This window comes from Peromyscus maniculatus, chromosome 14, assembly GCF_049852395.1.
Source record: "Peromyscus maniculatus bairdii isolate BWxNUB_F1_BW_parent chromosome 14, HU_Pman_BW_mat_3.1, whole genome shotgun sequence".
Classification (NCBI taxonomy): domain Eukaryota; kingdom Metazoa; phylum Chordata; class Mammalia; order Rodentia; family Cricetidae; genus Peromyscus; species Peromyscus maniculatus.
Window position 1 is genome coordinate 58,205,083 of NC_134865.1, and position 16,754 is coordinate 58,221,836.

Consider the following 16,754-nt stretch of genomic DNA (forward strand, 5'->3'; position numbering starts at 1 on the left):
AAGGAGCCAGCCACTTACCTGTCAGCAAATCCTAACCCATTGGCTAGTGGCTCTGGCTCCTTTGAGGCCTCTTTTGATGGCTTCTGCTCGGGTGTCTCCTACCTTCCGGGATGAGGGCAGTGTTAAGCAGATGTAAGCCTTAAACTTCCTAAGCCTGACAAACCTGCCCCCTGACTGTGGCTTCCTTGGGACTGGTCTGTGAGAGGCTCTCACAGCCGTCACTGGGATAGGGGCAGCAGGGAGGCTCTCCTCTTGGAAGTCATTGCCCCTGCATGCCCCAGAGTAAGGTTAGGCTGAGCCCCTGACTCAGAGTTTGGGGAGACTGCCCAGAGCTACCTCCATTGAACCCTCATTTTTTTCCTCCAGTGCCATATCTGGAATCCTAATCTTTGGTCTCCCCCAACAAAACGGCAAATTGGGGCTTCTCTTCCAGAGCAGAGGCTCCATGTGGCCTGGGACATGTGATGAAGAGCTGCCCTCTCTCCAGCTTCCTACAGGCCCTGGGACTTGGGAGTTCATGCTCTGGTCCTCTTTCCCACGCCTCTGAGAGCAGGCCAGACAAAGAAACCGCTCACTCCAGGTGTCTCACGGACCACCTCTCTGTCACAATCTTAAGACCCAGAACTTGGGGTCCAGTTTTCTTTGCAGGTGACCACAATTTGGTCTTTCATAGGCAGGCTTCTTTCCAGTCAGAGGTGTCTCTCCCAAGCCCTGCCGCAGCATGGTGATTTCCCCCCAGAAACCCCACACAAGGCACATGACTGGCCTGGGTATCTTCTGAGACTCGGGGCCAGAACTAGAAATGTGAGCTCACGTGTGCCCCTCCCATCTCTCAGCGAGGACTTCTGTTCCCCTTTCATTCCACTTTCTAATGCCCCTGGGGGGGTTCCACTTCTCCTTTCTCAGAAGCCTGCTAAAAGAGCACAAGGCTGAGGCTGGGGACGGGGTCTCGGGATGGGCAGCTATTGAGTACAGACTTGAACTTCTGAAACTTCAACCACGATGGTGGACGTCTTATCCCAGCTAGCTGCTCATGACAGGAATGGCACCCCACCCCCACCCCGGGCTGGACCAGCTGATTCACGCTCGACTGTTCTTAGGCCCACACAGATTCTGTAAAGGCAGTGAGTTGGAGAGTGTGACAAACCAAAAGAGTATGTCATGTCTCTGTAGTTCTGTCCAGCAGGGATTCAGGCACAGTGATTACTGCATCTCCTTATTTGTAAGAAAAGGTAAAATTAGAACTCCTACGGAGTTTCTTTTTTTCTTTCTTTTTCTAGACAGGGTTTCTCTGTGTAGCTTTGCGCCTTTCCTGGAACTCACTTGGTAGCCCAGGCTGGCCTCGAACTCACAGAGATCCGCCTGGCTCTGCCTCCCGAGTGCTGGGATTAAAGGTGCACGCCGCCACCGCCCGGCATCATTTTTTCTTCCTAAGTGTGTGTTTTTCTCCCCTTCGAGTACTGAGGATGGAATCCAGGGCCTCCCACATGGCTGGCAAATTCTCTATCACTGAATCACACCTCAGCATCCAAACCCAATTGTAGATTGAAGCTTCTGGGTCCTGCCTGGTCCTGCCCAGACAGCAGCCATTTTTATAAAATAATCATTCAGAGGCTTAATCGTAATTACAAACTGTTTGGTCTATGGCTCAGGCTTATTGCTAGCTAGCTCTTGCATTTTTTTTTTTTTTTTGGTTTTTTCGAGACAGGGTTTCTCTGTGTAGCTTTGCGCCTTTCCTGGAACTCGCTTTGGAGACCAGGCTGGCCTCGAACTCACAGAGATCCGCCTGCCTCTGCCTCCCGAGTGCTGGGATTAAAGGCGTGCGCCACCACCGCCCGGCTAGCTCTTGCATTTTAACCTGTTTTTATCAATCTATGTATCACCACGTGTCTCATGGCTTTACCTGTGTTCTCTCATATCTTGCTCCCCAGTGGCTTGCAGCATCTCCCAAACCCGCCTTTCTTATCTCTGCATCTCTCTTGGATTTCCCACCTGGCTATATCCTGTGTTGCCATAGGTCAAAACATCTTCTTTACTAACCAATAGTAGCAACACATATTCACTGCATACAGAAAGAGCATCCCACAGCAGCCAATTTTTAGGATTGTGAGTTGGTCTGTTTATTTGAGGCAGGATCTGGCTACGTAGCTTTTGTTGGTCTGGCACTAAATAGTCCGGGCTGGCCTTAAACTTGAAGCAATTCTTCTACCCCAGCCTTTTGGTGCTGGAATTACAAGTGTGTTCTACCATGCTCTGCCCCAATTTTTAAAAGAATCTGTAGACCCACAAACTATAATGAGGGGTCACATTTGCCGTCAACATCTGCATGGCTTGGGACAAAGTACAAAGATCACAATATAATTTATAAGTCTAAATGTTTTTATACTCTTCTCTTCTTCCCTGGAAAAGACAACTTCCCATCACACCCACCCCTGAAATGCCAGCGTCAAATTTAGGCTTTTTAGACATTTTGGAATTTTATATCAATACAGGTAGTGGAGGAGACAGCCTGCCCTCCAGCTGCAGCTGATCTGCAAGAGCCAAAGTTATATTTAAGTTTTGATTACTATGCCTCAGAAATCTATGAAACAAAAATGCCTCTGATCTGTAAGGAACCCATTTGGTACATTAATGTTGGTCTTGGTCCCCTAGCCCCTTTCTTCTGGGACTCCCTTGAGCAACTTTGGGGTGCTGAAATCAGTAAGAGAGAAAGGAACCAGAGGATAGAGACAGTCTAGTCTACCTGTCCTCCAAATAAGTGGGACACCCAGATGCCTCACCTTCTGTATCACAAAACCACAGTGACAGCTGTGACACCGGCTGGAAGTATTAATAATATACATTGCTGGTAAGCTGTGGTCCAGCAGACGGTAACCCCGTGACCTTTGAGTTCACTCGGCTCCCTTTCTCTCCCCACCCACACTATCTGCCTAAGGACAGATAGTTCCTGAAATGCTGAAGGCTATTGTTTATGGGAGAGAACAAGCCATGTGTCTTCACTCCCCTAGACAAACTCGTTTGACCCATCTGCACCAGATGTGCGTGATCACACGTGGGCGGGAAGTACATAGGCAGGAAATACTTCAGGATGGATGCCTGCCCCTGACTGAATCTGATGGGAAATGTGAATCGCGGGTTTGGCCTTCTTCAGTCCCAACAAAACATGACTTGGGGCCATTTTCTGGAAACCCAGAGAGGGACCTGGCCAGAGTCCATCCACCTGGCCAATATTTAATTAAAGCTTGCTTCAAATTTGACTTTAAACTGAGAGAGTGGTCTTATTCTCCACCGGTGGGATCAATGAACACTTCCTCCCTCCCTGGCTCCCAGCCACAGCATCAGTCTGTCTACACTCCAGCCCCAGGAAGAATAATCCTGGGAAGAGCTGCAGCCAGAGGGAGAGCATTGACTCACTGAATCCTGATGTCCCGTTCACACAGGGCTTTGGGGGCTCGGAGGAAGCATGTCTCCTTCCTCCTAAGTACCTTGTGCCCCACCAGAAGGAACATATAGGAGACAGACGAGCGTTGGCCCCTGTAAGGTGGAGGGGAGTCCGGAGCAGGGAGCCCTCCTGGATGATTCTAGAGTGGGACTTCTGAGGTCTGACCTTTTCTTCCTGATCTGGGTCAACAGCATCTCCTGGGAAAGTCCAGGCTGCCAGGAGGCAGGCAGCGGCATGAGTGCTGCCTGTGGTCTTGACCCCCCTCCAGAATGCCTGCTTCCCCACCGCTACCCACTGTGTACCTCTTACTAGCAGGACCGACGAGAATCAATTACGAGAAAGCCAGAACTTCAGTCCTCAGGTTGAGGGGTGTGGGTGGGGAGAGAAGAGGAGCCGAGGGAACGCAAAGGTCACGGGGTTACCGTCTGCTGGACCACAGCTTACCAGCAACGTATATTAATTAATACTTCCAGCCGGTGTCACAGCTGTCACTGTGGTTTTGTGACACAGGACGTGAGGCATCTGGGTGTCCCACTTATTTGGAGGACAGGTAGACTAGGCTGTCTCTATCCTCTGGTTCCCTTCTCTCCTACTGATTTCAGCACCCCAAAGTTGCTCAAGGGAGTCCCAGAAGAAAGGGGCTAGGGGACCAAGACCAACATTAATGTACCAAATACGTTTCTGTTCTGCTTTGTTCTGTTTATTTATCTATTTTTAGACACTGAGAACTTCTATTCTATGTATCCAGACTGGCCTCAAACTTGAAATGCTCCTGCCTCGGCCTCCTGAGTGTTGGGATTATAAGACTAGAGTGGATTAACACCTTAAGACCTAACAGGGATAGTGCTTGACTCAAAGGTGTGGGGTCCTGATGGTGAATGACATTTCAGGTCAACAGCACTGATTACAGAGATGTTTAATGGAGTTCTTGCTGTTAAAATGACCAGTGTCTGCCCTGGCCTTGGGTGAGTACCACATAAAGAGTACAAGATAGGGGTAGAAAGGGAACAGAGATGTGTAGTAGGGTTAATATTGCTGCGATGAAACACTATGACTAAAAGCAACGTGGGGAGGAAAGGGTTTATTTGGCTTACATTTGCACATCACTGTTCCTCACTAGGGGAAGTCAGGACAGGAACTTAAGCAGGGCAGGAACCTGGAGACAGGAGCTGATGCAGAGGTCATGGAGGGTGCTGCTTACTGGCTTGCTCCTTATGGATTGCTCAGCCTGCTTTCTATAGAACCCAGAAATACCATCCCAGGGATGGTACCACTCACAATGGGCTTGGCCCTATCCCATCAATCACTAATTTAAAAATTGCCAAACAGGCTTGCCTAGAGTCTGATCTTATGGAGGCATTTTTTTCAATAGAAGTCTGCTGTGGAATGTCTTACTCTATGCTATAAATATGTGTTTCTCTGATTGGTTGATAAATAAAGCTGTTTGGCCTATGGCAAGGCAGCTTAGAGGCAGGTGGGAAATCTAGGAGAAAGACAGGGAGAAGAAAAGCAGAGGCGGAGGAGATGCCATTCCTGCTGTCCAGGGAGCAGCATGTAATGGCATACAGGTAAAGCCACATAACATGTGGCGACATATAGATTAATAGAAATGGGCTGATGTGGTGGTATTGTGTTCCCCAAAATATTGTGTACTCTAATAAATTTATCTGGGGTCAGAGAACAGATAGCCACTAGATACAAAGGCTAGAAAATGGTGGCACACACACCTTTAATCCTAGAATTCCAGAGATAGAAATCCCTCTGGATCTCTGTGAGTTCAAGGCCACATTGGAAATAGCCAAGCATGGTGACACACGCCTTTAATCCCAGAAAGCCAGCCTTTAATCCCAGGGAGTGGTGGTAGAAAGCAGAAAGATATATAAGGCGTGAGGACCAGAAACTAGAAGATTTGGCTGGTTAAGCATTTGGCCTGGTTAAGCATTCAGGCTTTTGAGCAGCAGTTCAGCTGAGAGCCATTGGGATGAGGACACAGAAGCTTCCAGTCTGAGGAAACAGGACCAGCTGAGGAATTGGCAAGGTGAGATAGCTGTGGCTTGTTCTGTCTCTCTGATCTACCAGCATTGACCCCAATAACTGGCCTCGGGTTTGATTTTATTAATAAGAACTTTTAAGATTCCTGCTATAGGCTGAGTTTAGTTATAAGAGCTAGCTAGCAAGAAAATTGAGCCATAGGCCATGGCCATGCAGTTCGTAATTTATATAAGCCTCTGTGCATTTACTTGGGTCTGAGCGGCTGCAGGACCAGACAGGACACAGGAAAACTTCCAGCTGCAGAGGTCTGCTCCTCTCTGGTGACTCTTTGTGTCACGTTTACCGAAAACTAGCCAACACAGTCTCTCTCTCTCTCTCTCTCTCTCTCTCTCTCGTGTGTGTGTGTGTGTGTGTGTGTGTGTGTGTGTGTGTGTGCCTGCACGCTCATGCACAGGGAACACGTGTACAGGCCAGAGGTCCGACAAAGCAGCAGCCCACCTGTGCCAGTGCCGCAGAGCACGAGAAGCCTGTACCCAATGCTGGAGGCTTCCTGCACCCTAGACCACTGCTCCACCAGGCTACCCTGACACCCTAACCCAGGGTTCTCAACCTTCCTAACGCTGCAATCCTTTGATACCTCATATTGTGGTGCCCCCAGCTGTAAAATTATTTCCATTGCTATTTCGTAACTATAGTTCTACTATTGTAATATAAATATCTGTTTTCTGATGGTCTCAGGCGACCCTTGTGAAAAGGCTGTTCGACCCCCCAGAGGGGTCATGACCCACAGGGTGAGAACTTCTGCTTCATCCTTTTGCTCTTGGAAACAAACCCCATGCACCAGCTGGGCCCTGACACACTCATCCCTGGCTGGATCTTGCACACTCATTTGTTCATGCACCCTCACTCTTTGTCTACCACAGTCCCTCATGTGCTTGCTCAGCGATCCTTCCCACCTGGCTAGGTAATGCCGGTCTAAGCAGCCTGAGAAACATGACTTTATTAGGCCACATCCATGAGAGCTTTATAAATTTATGATATTTTTAATTCATTTTTTGAGGAAGGCACATGCCACAGCATCCATGTAGAGATAAGAGGACAACATACATGACTCAGTTTTCTTCTTCAATTGTGTGGGTCTAGGGGGTTGCTAGGGTTGGCCCAGGGCCATCTCTCCAGCCTTTGTTTATTTTTTAAATTCTACTCACTTTTGAAAACCCAACTGTACGACAGCATGAGTTTTTGTGACACTTGGATTGAACTTATTCTACTCTGGTTGGTATGTATTTGTTTGAATAATTATTACAGTTTTCAATTTATTATGATATACATATTCCCCTGTGTCTTAGTTAGGCTTTCTATTGCTGTGAAGAGACACCATGACCACAACATTTAACTGGGATGGCTTGCTAACAGTTCAGAAGTTCAGTCCATTATCACCATGGTGGGACATGCTGGCACCAAGGCAGGCATGGTGCTGGAAAAGGAGCTGAGAGTCCTACATCTTGTGTAGGCAACAGGAAGTGGTCTGTGACACTGGGAGTAGCTTGGGCATAGGAGACCTCAAAGTCTACCCCACAGTGACACACTTCCTCCAACAAGACCACATCTGCTCCAACAGGTCACATCTCCTAATAGTGCCACTCCCTATGAGCTTAAGGGGGCCAACTACTTTCAAACTACCACAATCCACTCCCTGGGCCCCCCATAAGATTGTAACAATATAATCATGCAAAAATACATTTAGTTCAACTTCAAAAGTCCCCAGAGTCTATCACAGTCTCAACAATGTTTTAAAAGTCCAAAGTTCAAAGTCTCATCTGAGATTCACACAGTCTCTTAACTATAATCCTCTATAAAATCAAAATAAAAAATAGATCACATACTTCCAACATATAATGGCACAGGATATACATTACCATTCCAAAATGTAGGAAGGGAGCATAGGTAGGAAATACTGGACCAAAGCAAGTCAGAAAACCTGCTGGGCAAACCCCAGAGTCTGCATATCCATGTCTGCTGTCAAAACACTCTTCAGATCTCCACCTCCTTTCAGCCTTGTTGACTGCAACACACTTCCTTCTCTTGGGCTGGTTCCACTCCCTCTTAGCAGCTCTCCTTGGCAGGCATCCCATGACTCTGGCATCTCTAACATCTCGGGCTTCCCAAGGCGATCCAGGTTTCTCCTTCAGACATCCCAGGCATCAAACCAATTGGCCATGGTGGTGCATATCTGTAATCCCACTAACCCCAGAACTGGGGACATAAAGACAGGAGGATCAGAAGTTCAAAGTCACCGTTGGCTACACAGTATGAGTTGGAGGCCAGCCTGGGCTACATGCAACCCAAATAATAATAATAATAATAATAATAATAATAATAATAATAATATATTTTTAAAATTCTACCCATGGGCTTACCAGTTAAATGCTCTGCTGTTCTTGCAGAGGACCCAGTTTCAGCACCCATATGACAGCCTACAGCCCTCTGTCACTCCAGCCCTCTTCTGACTCCATGAGTATCAGGTGCACACATGCGTGTATGTGCAGGCAAAACACTCATGCACATAAAATAAAATAAATATTTTAAAAAATGGGAAAGGTGGGGGCAGGCATAGTGTTGCATGCCTTTAATCCCAGCAGACAGGGTGTCACTGAAGTGTGACCCAATACTGGAATGCAGGTGATTAAAGTGACTTTTTTGTCACTTAAGAGTCCATCCTCCTTATTAGCACCCTAATTTCCCTTTCAAGAATTGCCTGTTTGGGGGCTGGTGGGATGGCTCAGTGGTTAAGAGTACATACTGCTCTTACAGAGTTTGAATCCCAACATCCACATCCGGCAGCTCGCAACCTCCTGTCATGCCAGCGATAGAGGATCTGATGCCCTCTTCTGGACTCCTCAGGCACCTGCATTCACAGGCACATACCCATACACAGATACACATGTGTTCCCATAATTTAAAATAATAACAACAATAGAAATCTTTTTTTAAGTGACTTTTTTTAATTGAACTGATTTTGGGGTGCCCACCAGAATGTGGAGACCTTAATGCTGAAGACCAAGTGTTCTGGTCACAGGACACAGAGAAATCAATTAGCTCTGAGCCAGACGTTTCCTCACTGCCGGTGAGATCCCAGAGCCCTCAAAGGTGCTATCCAGGCTGCTAAGAAAGGATTGTCATCCGGAGTATCACTCAGCTGAACCCTGCATGCGACATCACCAACCTTCCAGAACAGAGGTGCCCACGAGCACAGTAGTGGCAAGTCTGTGACAGACACAACCAAGCATTTTCTGATTGAATTTGAGGCCAGATCCGCGGGAGAGAACTAGTCCCTTGTGAACCGGTTCAAAAGCCCATGGGGGGGGGGGGTAGCATACGGCCAGAGTGGGGAAGCAGCTGCTGTTGTAAATGGCAACAATGTATCCATCACATTGCCTGTTAAATGACGTTTATGTATATAGAAGAGCACTGCTTTCAGCTTTGGCCTGAGAAGATAGTTTGTATAGTGTGGGCAGTGGGAACAACAGAGCCCCATACCTGGGCAAAGTGATGAAAATAAATGTTGACTGCTCAATAATAAATGGAATAGCTATACCCTCTTCTCCAAGGCTCAGAGAACGACGTAGAAGAGGAAGTGGAAAGAATGGAGGAGCCAGAGGAAGGTGTGGAAGGCTGGGGGACTCTATCTTCTGGGCATCGTGGGTTGCACTCTCAAACTCATAGCAGCTGTGATTGCCTACATAAGACATTCTGTCATAGAGCCCCATCCTCCCCGTGGATCAGAGGTAGTTAATGGTTTGGGGGAGGGACATGTTTTCTTAAACGGTGTATCCACAGGTAAGGTGCCCATGTTGCTGTAAACAGCCCTCCACCCATCTCCTGAAAACTCATTAGGTCACCAAAGACCTGTCTGTAGGTAGACACTAGTCAGGAAGAGGAAAGCGATCAGTGAGGGGAGAGAGACAAAAGATGGTCCCAGTGGGTAATTATGATCAAAATACATTACGTACGAATATGAAAATGTCATAATAAAACCCATTATGAGCCGGGCAGTGGTGGCGCACGCCTTTAATCCCAGCACTCGGGAGGCAGAGCCAGGCAGATCTCTGTGAGTTCGAGGCCAGCCTGGGCTACCAAGTGAGTTCCAGGAAAAGGCGCAAAGCTACACAGAGAAACCCTGTCTTGAAAAACCAAAAATAAATAAATAATAATAAATAAATAAATAAATAAGTAAGTAAATAAATGAATGAATGAATGAATGAATGAATGAATAATAAATAAATAAATAAATAAATAAATAAATAAATAAATAAATAAATAAATAAAAATGTAATGACCAAGGCAGCCTGTAGAGGGAAGGGTTTATTTGGACTCATGGTTCCAGGGTGATGACAGTCTACCATTGTCACAGCAGAGAAGCTAGATGCCAGGCAGGCATGGTGGCTGGGGCAGCAAGCTGAGAGCTCACATCTTAAACAGCAAACAGGAAGCAGAGAGCGCGAACCGAGACTGACTCAAGGCTTTGAAAACTCAAAGCCCGCCCCCAAGTGAGACTGACTCAAGGCTTTGAAAACTCAAAGCCCGCCCCCAAGTGACATACTTCCTCCAGCACCTTCTAAGCCTCCTCAAACTGCACCATCGACTGAGGACCAGGTACTCAAATATCTGAACCTAAGGGGGGGCATTCTTATTCAAACCGCTCCCCTCCCCCCTCCCTTCCTCTTCCCTTCCTCACCCTCCTAATCCACAACATGATCACCCCCTTTACCACCTGCTCTCATCATGGCCGCTCACCAGAGGTCCGAAGGGATGTGAGCCCCCCGGATTTGAATTCTCCCAACTATGAGCTAAACACATCCCTTCGCTCCACATCTCCTCACTCTGTAGGTACCGATCCCCCCCAAACCGCCCCCCGCCCCTCGGGTACTTTGTCATAGCACAGCGAAACCGACCAACACACCAGTCCATCTGTCCAAAGGCTGTGTTCAAACTTCCGTCTGGTCACACTAGGGCAGGAAGGGCAGGCTTGCTTCTGTATCGCCCAGGGAGAGGTACCCAGACAGATGCTGTTAACCAGCTAGCGTGGAAGTGTTTCGTTGTCCTAGCAACTAGCATAGCTGCATTTCCCTCATCCTGCCTGGGTGTCAATTTAGCACCAAGGGACTTGAATGCCCTGGGGAAAGAGGCATTCTCCAGGGTATCCCTACAACTATTTCCTCCTCCTTGGCTTCCCTGCTGGGCCCTGCCCAGCCCAGGGCTGTGCACAGAGTAGGGTATTCACATGGTTCATAAGTAAACACCCAGGAGAGAAGAGAAAAGTCAAGAGCAAGAGAAAGGATGGGATGAGAGAGTTTGGTCTGCCCTAGAAAAATCTCATTTGGGCCCTCCTGCCTTCTGTCTCCCTGAGCCCAAAATGCTTATTCATGTGCTTGTTTGAAATAAGCATTGGAGTAGGTGTGAAGGAAAAAAAAAGAGGTGAAAATAACGGCAATGTCATGGGTAAGGGAAGGGACTGAGTTCCATGGGATGGCAGAGATTGCCCTCGGCCTCATTTTCTGTTCACGCCATTTTCAGGAACTGTTGTAATCCTCATCAGAAACAGCCTCCACAGAGGTTAGCTGGTTTGCCAAGGTTAAGTGTGGACACAGCACTCAAACTGGCCTGTGCTGCCTCCAAAGCTGGGGCTCTGGGCCAGGCCTGCAGCCCCGAGAATTGCAGGGTGAGCCATGGGAATAGCAGGCCTGGGTGGTGCTGCCACCTAGTGACATGAAGAAGAACTGCATACACCAATTTTTGGTCCCTATTATCCTGCCTGAGCTGTCCACAGGAGCTCTGGTTAAGGCAATCACACCCTTCTTGCTCTGCCAGGAGTGGGGTGTACAGTTGTGGCCTCTAGATGTAAGCTGCCACCTCTCTCTGGGAACCCCAGAGTGCAATCTAAAGGGATGCATAAATGAATGACGGGCAGTTCTCTATAGTTTGGGGGTTTCTATCTGGTCTCTACACATCACCTCTGAAGGTGTGAGGGTCAAAGTTAGTCTCATATCCCCTCTATGGCAAGACCTCTGCTTTCTGCGTCTGTCCTGCTTGGCTCCAGTCCTCAGGCACCAGCCAGCTCTCTAGTCCAAGTTCACAGGGCAGAGGCCTGAACCCTGTGCCTTGGACCCAAGTGTTTCTGCTCTTCCAGGCTGCCCTGCGCCCCACTTTTTGTCAGTTGGATTCACCTGGTGAGACCTGTTCCTGTCAGCCTAGTCATTCAGACACAGTGACTCAAGAGTCGGGGCACTGGGGGGAGCTGGCTCAGCAGGTTGGCTTCCTTGACCTTTACGGCAGTGAGGAATCACTTCAGTCTGAAATGTGTGGCTGTCTAGTGATTTCTGTCTCAACTGAAATACAGACACGAGTGTGAGCGGTGAGCAGATAAACAGAAGCCCCTCCCCATTTCTACTCCCTGCATACTCCGTAGCTCCTTTCTGGGTCTTTTCTCTTTTCCCAGGTCCACGGCACCCGAACCATGGAAACCAGAGCTTTGATTCCCTTTCAGACACGGGCCTCAGCATCTTGTTGCCAATGGAAGGAGGATTAAGGTCACTCCTTAGAAGGAAAGCCATCTCAGTAAATGTACGCCTTGCTCTGACCAAAATGAACCCAATAGCTTCTTGGTCTAGTCCTCAAAAATTACCTCCAATGTGCATAATTTATATGGCCAAGTCCATACTAGATTATGTACTACCATTCTGGCTAGTTTTATGTCAACTTGATACCTCAAGTTGCTTTTTGGTCATGATATTTCATCACAGCTATAGTCACCCTAATTAAGATAGAAATTGGTACCAGGATCATGGAGCATTATTACTGTGACAGACATGACTATGCTCTTTTTGGGAGAACTGTGGAAGGACTTTGGAACTTTGAGTTAAAAAAAAAAAAGTCAAATGAACGTTCAAAACTTGATGAGCTGTTCTGTGGGAGCCTGGAAGAAAAGGGTATTGTTGCAAGAAATACAGATGGAGTCCTGGTTTGTGAAGTTCAGAGGGAAGTTTGAGAATTATGTAAAGACTACCAGGGCTGTTGCATATCGAGACAGAATTTCTCTGTATAGGCCTGGCTGTCCTGGAACTGGCTTTATAGACCAGGCTGGCCTCGAACTCACAGAGTTATGCCTGCCTCTGCCTCCCGAGTGCTGGGACTAAAGGCGTGTGCCACCACCGCCTAGCTGCATACTTGCTATTTTCAATTAGGAGTCTGTGGTTCTGGTCAACTGGGCCTAAAGAGTCAGCCATGATTAACAAGAGACCAGAACCATGGAAGTGAAACCTTTGATTTACGGGGGCAACTGATGCTGGTCGGCTGGAGCTGAGAAACTAGTGGTAATTAGGAAGAGATCAGAAGAAGAAAAAAAAGAGAGAGATCAGCATCCCTGAGGTGAAATCTTCTGCGAAGTGTTTCCTGAGTGTCAGCACACAGAAGCTGTGTTCTAGAGGTGGCCAAGGGTGTGCCTTGAGCTGACAGCCAAACTTGGCCATGTGAGAGTCACCCAGGTGGTATGGTTTTGAAGGCATGAAGGGGTCATAGAGGCTTGGCACTGTGAGAGGTCAGGAGGGGTCATTGGTGAAGGGGCAGCCTCAGCATCAGTTGAAGACCCAGGAATGAAGGGTCGTGTGGATAAGCTGAGGCTTGGCACCATGAGGAGAGCCCAGGAGAGGCTCTTGGTAAAAGTGCAGCCCAGTTGCTGAAGACCTCAGAATTTTGGAGATGCCAGTACCATGGGATGACCACGGAGAACCGTATCAATGGTGGAGTGGAGCCAGCCAGAGCCACAGCTGGGTTGTGACTGTGCCCTGGTTCTTCCCTCTTGAAGTAAGAAAACATTTATTTTTTATTTTACAGGAGCCTACAGTTGAGAGACTTTGAGTGTATAAAAAGGAGAATTTTGACTGGTTATGGCAGCACACACCTTTAATCTCAGTGCTCAGGAGGCAGAGGCAGATGGATCCCTGTGAATTCAAGGCCAGTCTGATCTACAAAGCCAGTTCAAGGACAGCCAGGCTACACAGAGAAATCCTGTATTGAACAACCAAAAAGGAAAAGAAAAGAAAAGAAATTCTGAAGTTTTACAGAGACTTTGTATTTTAAAAGAGACTGGATATTTTTAAAGAGACAACTTTTAAAGTGTTTGAATTAGTAAGGCTGTGGGACTTAAGTTTGTAAAATGTTTTATATTTTGATGTCTTTATTAATATGTGATCTTGGGGATGAACAATTCTTGGACTTTCCATTAGTAGACAGCCATTGTTGGACTAGCTGGACCACAGTCTGTAAGCCACTCTAATAAAGCGCTCTCGCTCTCTCTCTCTCTCTCTCTCTCCTCTCTCTCTCTCTCTCTCTCTCTCTCTCTCTCTCTCTCTCTCTCTCTCTCTCTCTCTCCATCAGTTCTGTTCCTCTAGAGAACCCTAATACTACATAAACTGGTTGCCATAGTGACAAAATAAACATGGTGTTGATAGCAACAGCAAACACCCGGTGATGTACCCATGATATTTTTTTTTTTAGATATTTGAAATATGTAGATCAGCCATTTAAACCAGCGATTTCTTACATTTGGGGGTCATTGGACTGCTCTATAAGTTTCTTGTAAACTACAGACCCCCTTCTTCCCTTTACAAAACATACGTGAACTTGTGAAATTTTGGCAATAGTATTCCAGGCATTCATAGACTCCCAAAGCATTCATGGACCTCAAGGTCCAAATGGTCCATCTGTCAACAGAGCTGTCTCCCAAGACTCAAGGGACACAGTTGCTGATAGAGAGCAGAGCATGGGTCCTCAGCACTGGGGTGAAATCCTATGAGAAGCTTGGTAGCTGCCACCGTGGGGTAAGCCAGGCTGCACAGGAAGCAACTTGACTTGAAGCGGGACCTATGACTCGGGGCCAAGGCAGCTTGTCAGCTGTGACATGAGTCATCGGTGACGAGCAGGAGGGAGCATGGTGGAGGGCGTGATGCGGTGAGGGGCAGATGAAGGTTATCTGGTGTATATTTGAAAATGAAGTATTAAAACTTGGAAGCTTAATGGGTTTTTAAATAATGCATTAATATGTTAAAATGTCTCTTTGACAAATTGTTCTTGTGCTAAAGTGTTCCGGTCAAGTGTCCAGTGACCGAATGATGGGACCTTAGAGGGATGGCTGGTGGTACATGGAACAGGAGCCAAAGGACATGTATACACACACACACACACACACACACACACACACACACACACACACACCCTTTCCTATAAACAGTCTCTTCCATGCTTCACCTGAAGTCTGAAATATCATTCCTAGAACTTCATTCCTATGACATTAGGTGTTTATTAAAATAAAATGTAAATGTTTCCAGCAAGGAAAACACTTTGTCGTATCAGCCAATTATGCTATTGAGAGAGTTTTTGCTTGCTCCTTCTCCAAATGTCTTGTTTTGGATTCACAAAGGGAATTAAAAACAAAACAAAACAAAACAAAACAAAACAAAACAAAACAAAACAAAAACAACGGCTGAAGGAAGGGTATGAGGGAGGGAGATGAGAGGGTGGGACCAGAACCAAATTGAGTGTGCTGTGACTTCTAGAAGGATTGGTCTTGGTTTTGATGGTAGTTGAGTTGGTTGAGTAGTTTCCTCCAGAATAAATTGTGGAGGGCCGGAGAGATAGCAAAAGGTTGAGAGCACGTGCTGCTCTTCCAGAGGACTCAAGGTCAGTTCCCACATGGGGTGGTTTACACTCCATAACTCTGGCCCCTCTTCTGGCCCTCATGGGATCAGGAATGCACATGGTGCTCATACATACATGCAGATTGACACTCAAAAAATAAATCTTAAGAGAGACAAATGACTTTTGCGGTGGTGTGTGTGTATACACTGTGTGTGTGTGTGTGTGTGTGTGTGTGTGTGTGTGTGTGTGTGTGTGCTGTGTGTATACTATGTGTGCACTGGGCATGCTTATACACTGTGTGTGTGTGTGTACACTCTGTGTATGAATCTGTGTATGAACTGAGTGGACACTGTGGGTATGGGTACATTGTGTGTGCACACTCAGTGTGTGTATACTGTGTCTCACTAACTAAATAGTTGTTTTTTTGTTTGTTTTTTTATGGGAAAGGGATGCCAGGTGCGGTGGCCCATGCCTTTAATCCCACCTCTCAGGAAGCAGACTGGTGGATCTCTGTGAGTCTGAAGCCACCCTGGTCTACATAGTTCAGACCAGCTAGAGCCACATAGTGAGACCCCATCTCAAAGAGAGGAGGGAGGTGGCCTGGAGAGACAGCTCAGCAATTAAAAGCACTTGCTGCTCTATCCAGAGAACATGGATTCATCCCCAGCTCCCACGTGGTGGCTCACATGAACTCCAGTCCTACACCCTAGGGAATCCAATACCCACTTCTGGCCTCTGGGGGGCACTGCACACGTGTGGCGCACAGATATACATGGAGGCAAAACATCCACACACATAAAGTAATATATATATATATATATATATATATATATATATATATTTAATTTAAAGAGCAAGAAAGAAGCCAGGTAAGGCCAGAAAAGAAACTATCAAACAGATATATTTTATGTACATATAATATGTATAAATATAGAATATATAAATATATATATTTATGATGAAAATAAGTGAAGCCACGCCTAGATTGTAACGTCCTCTGCAGAAGCACAGGGACTGCTATGATAGGAGACTAAGGGTGTGGGGAGCTCAAACGTAGGGGCGCTCCCGGGTCCCACTCTGACCACAGGGGTGGTACTTATGAAGGAGGAAGGCTGAGAAGGAGGGCGCTGGGCGGAGTCAATGTGCATGAATCACAAGGCTTGCCAGGCACTGGCGAGCACAGGAGGCTTGATTTGGTGGTGACTTGAGGAGGCGTGAGGCCCGCAGGGAAAGATGAGACAAGGGACTCAGGACTCATTTTCATACCATTTGGCTGCTGGATTTTCATGGGAACTCACGTTCTGAATTTAAAGTAGGTTCTCTGGAGGGTGGCAGAGTACCACACCTATCATCCCAGCACTGGGGAGGTAGAGGTAGGAGGGTCGTGAGGTCACGGTCATCTACAGTGATCTGGAGGTCAGCCTGGCCTGCCTGAAACATCTCCAAAACTACATACATATGTGAATACATATATACACACTTTTGGGGGGAACGTGTTGAAACAGGGGTTCTTTGTGTAGCCCTGGCTGTCCTGGAACCAGCTCTGTAGATCATGTTGGGTCCAAACTCAGAGATCCGCCTGCCTCTGCCTTCCTAGAGGCATGCACCACCACCACTGCCCAGC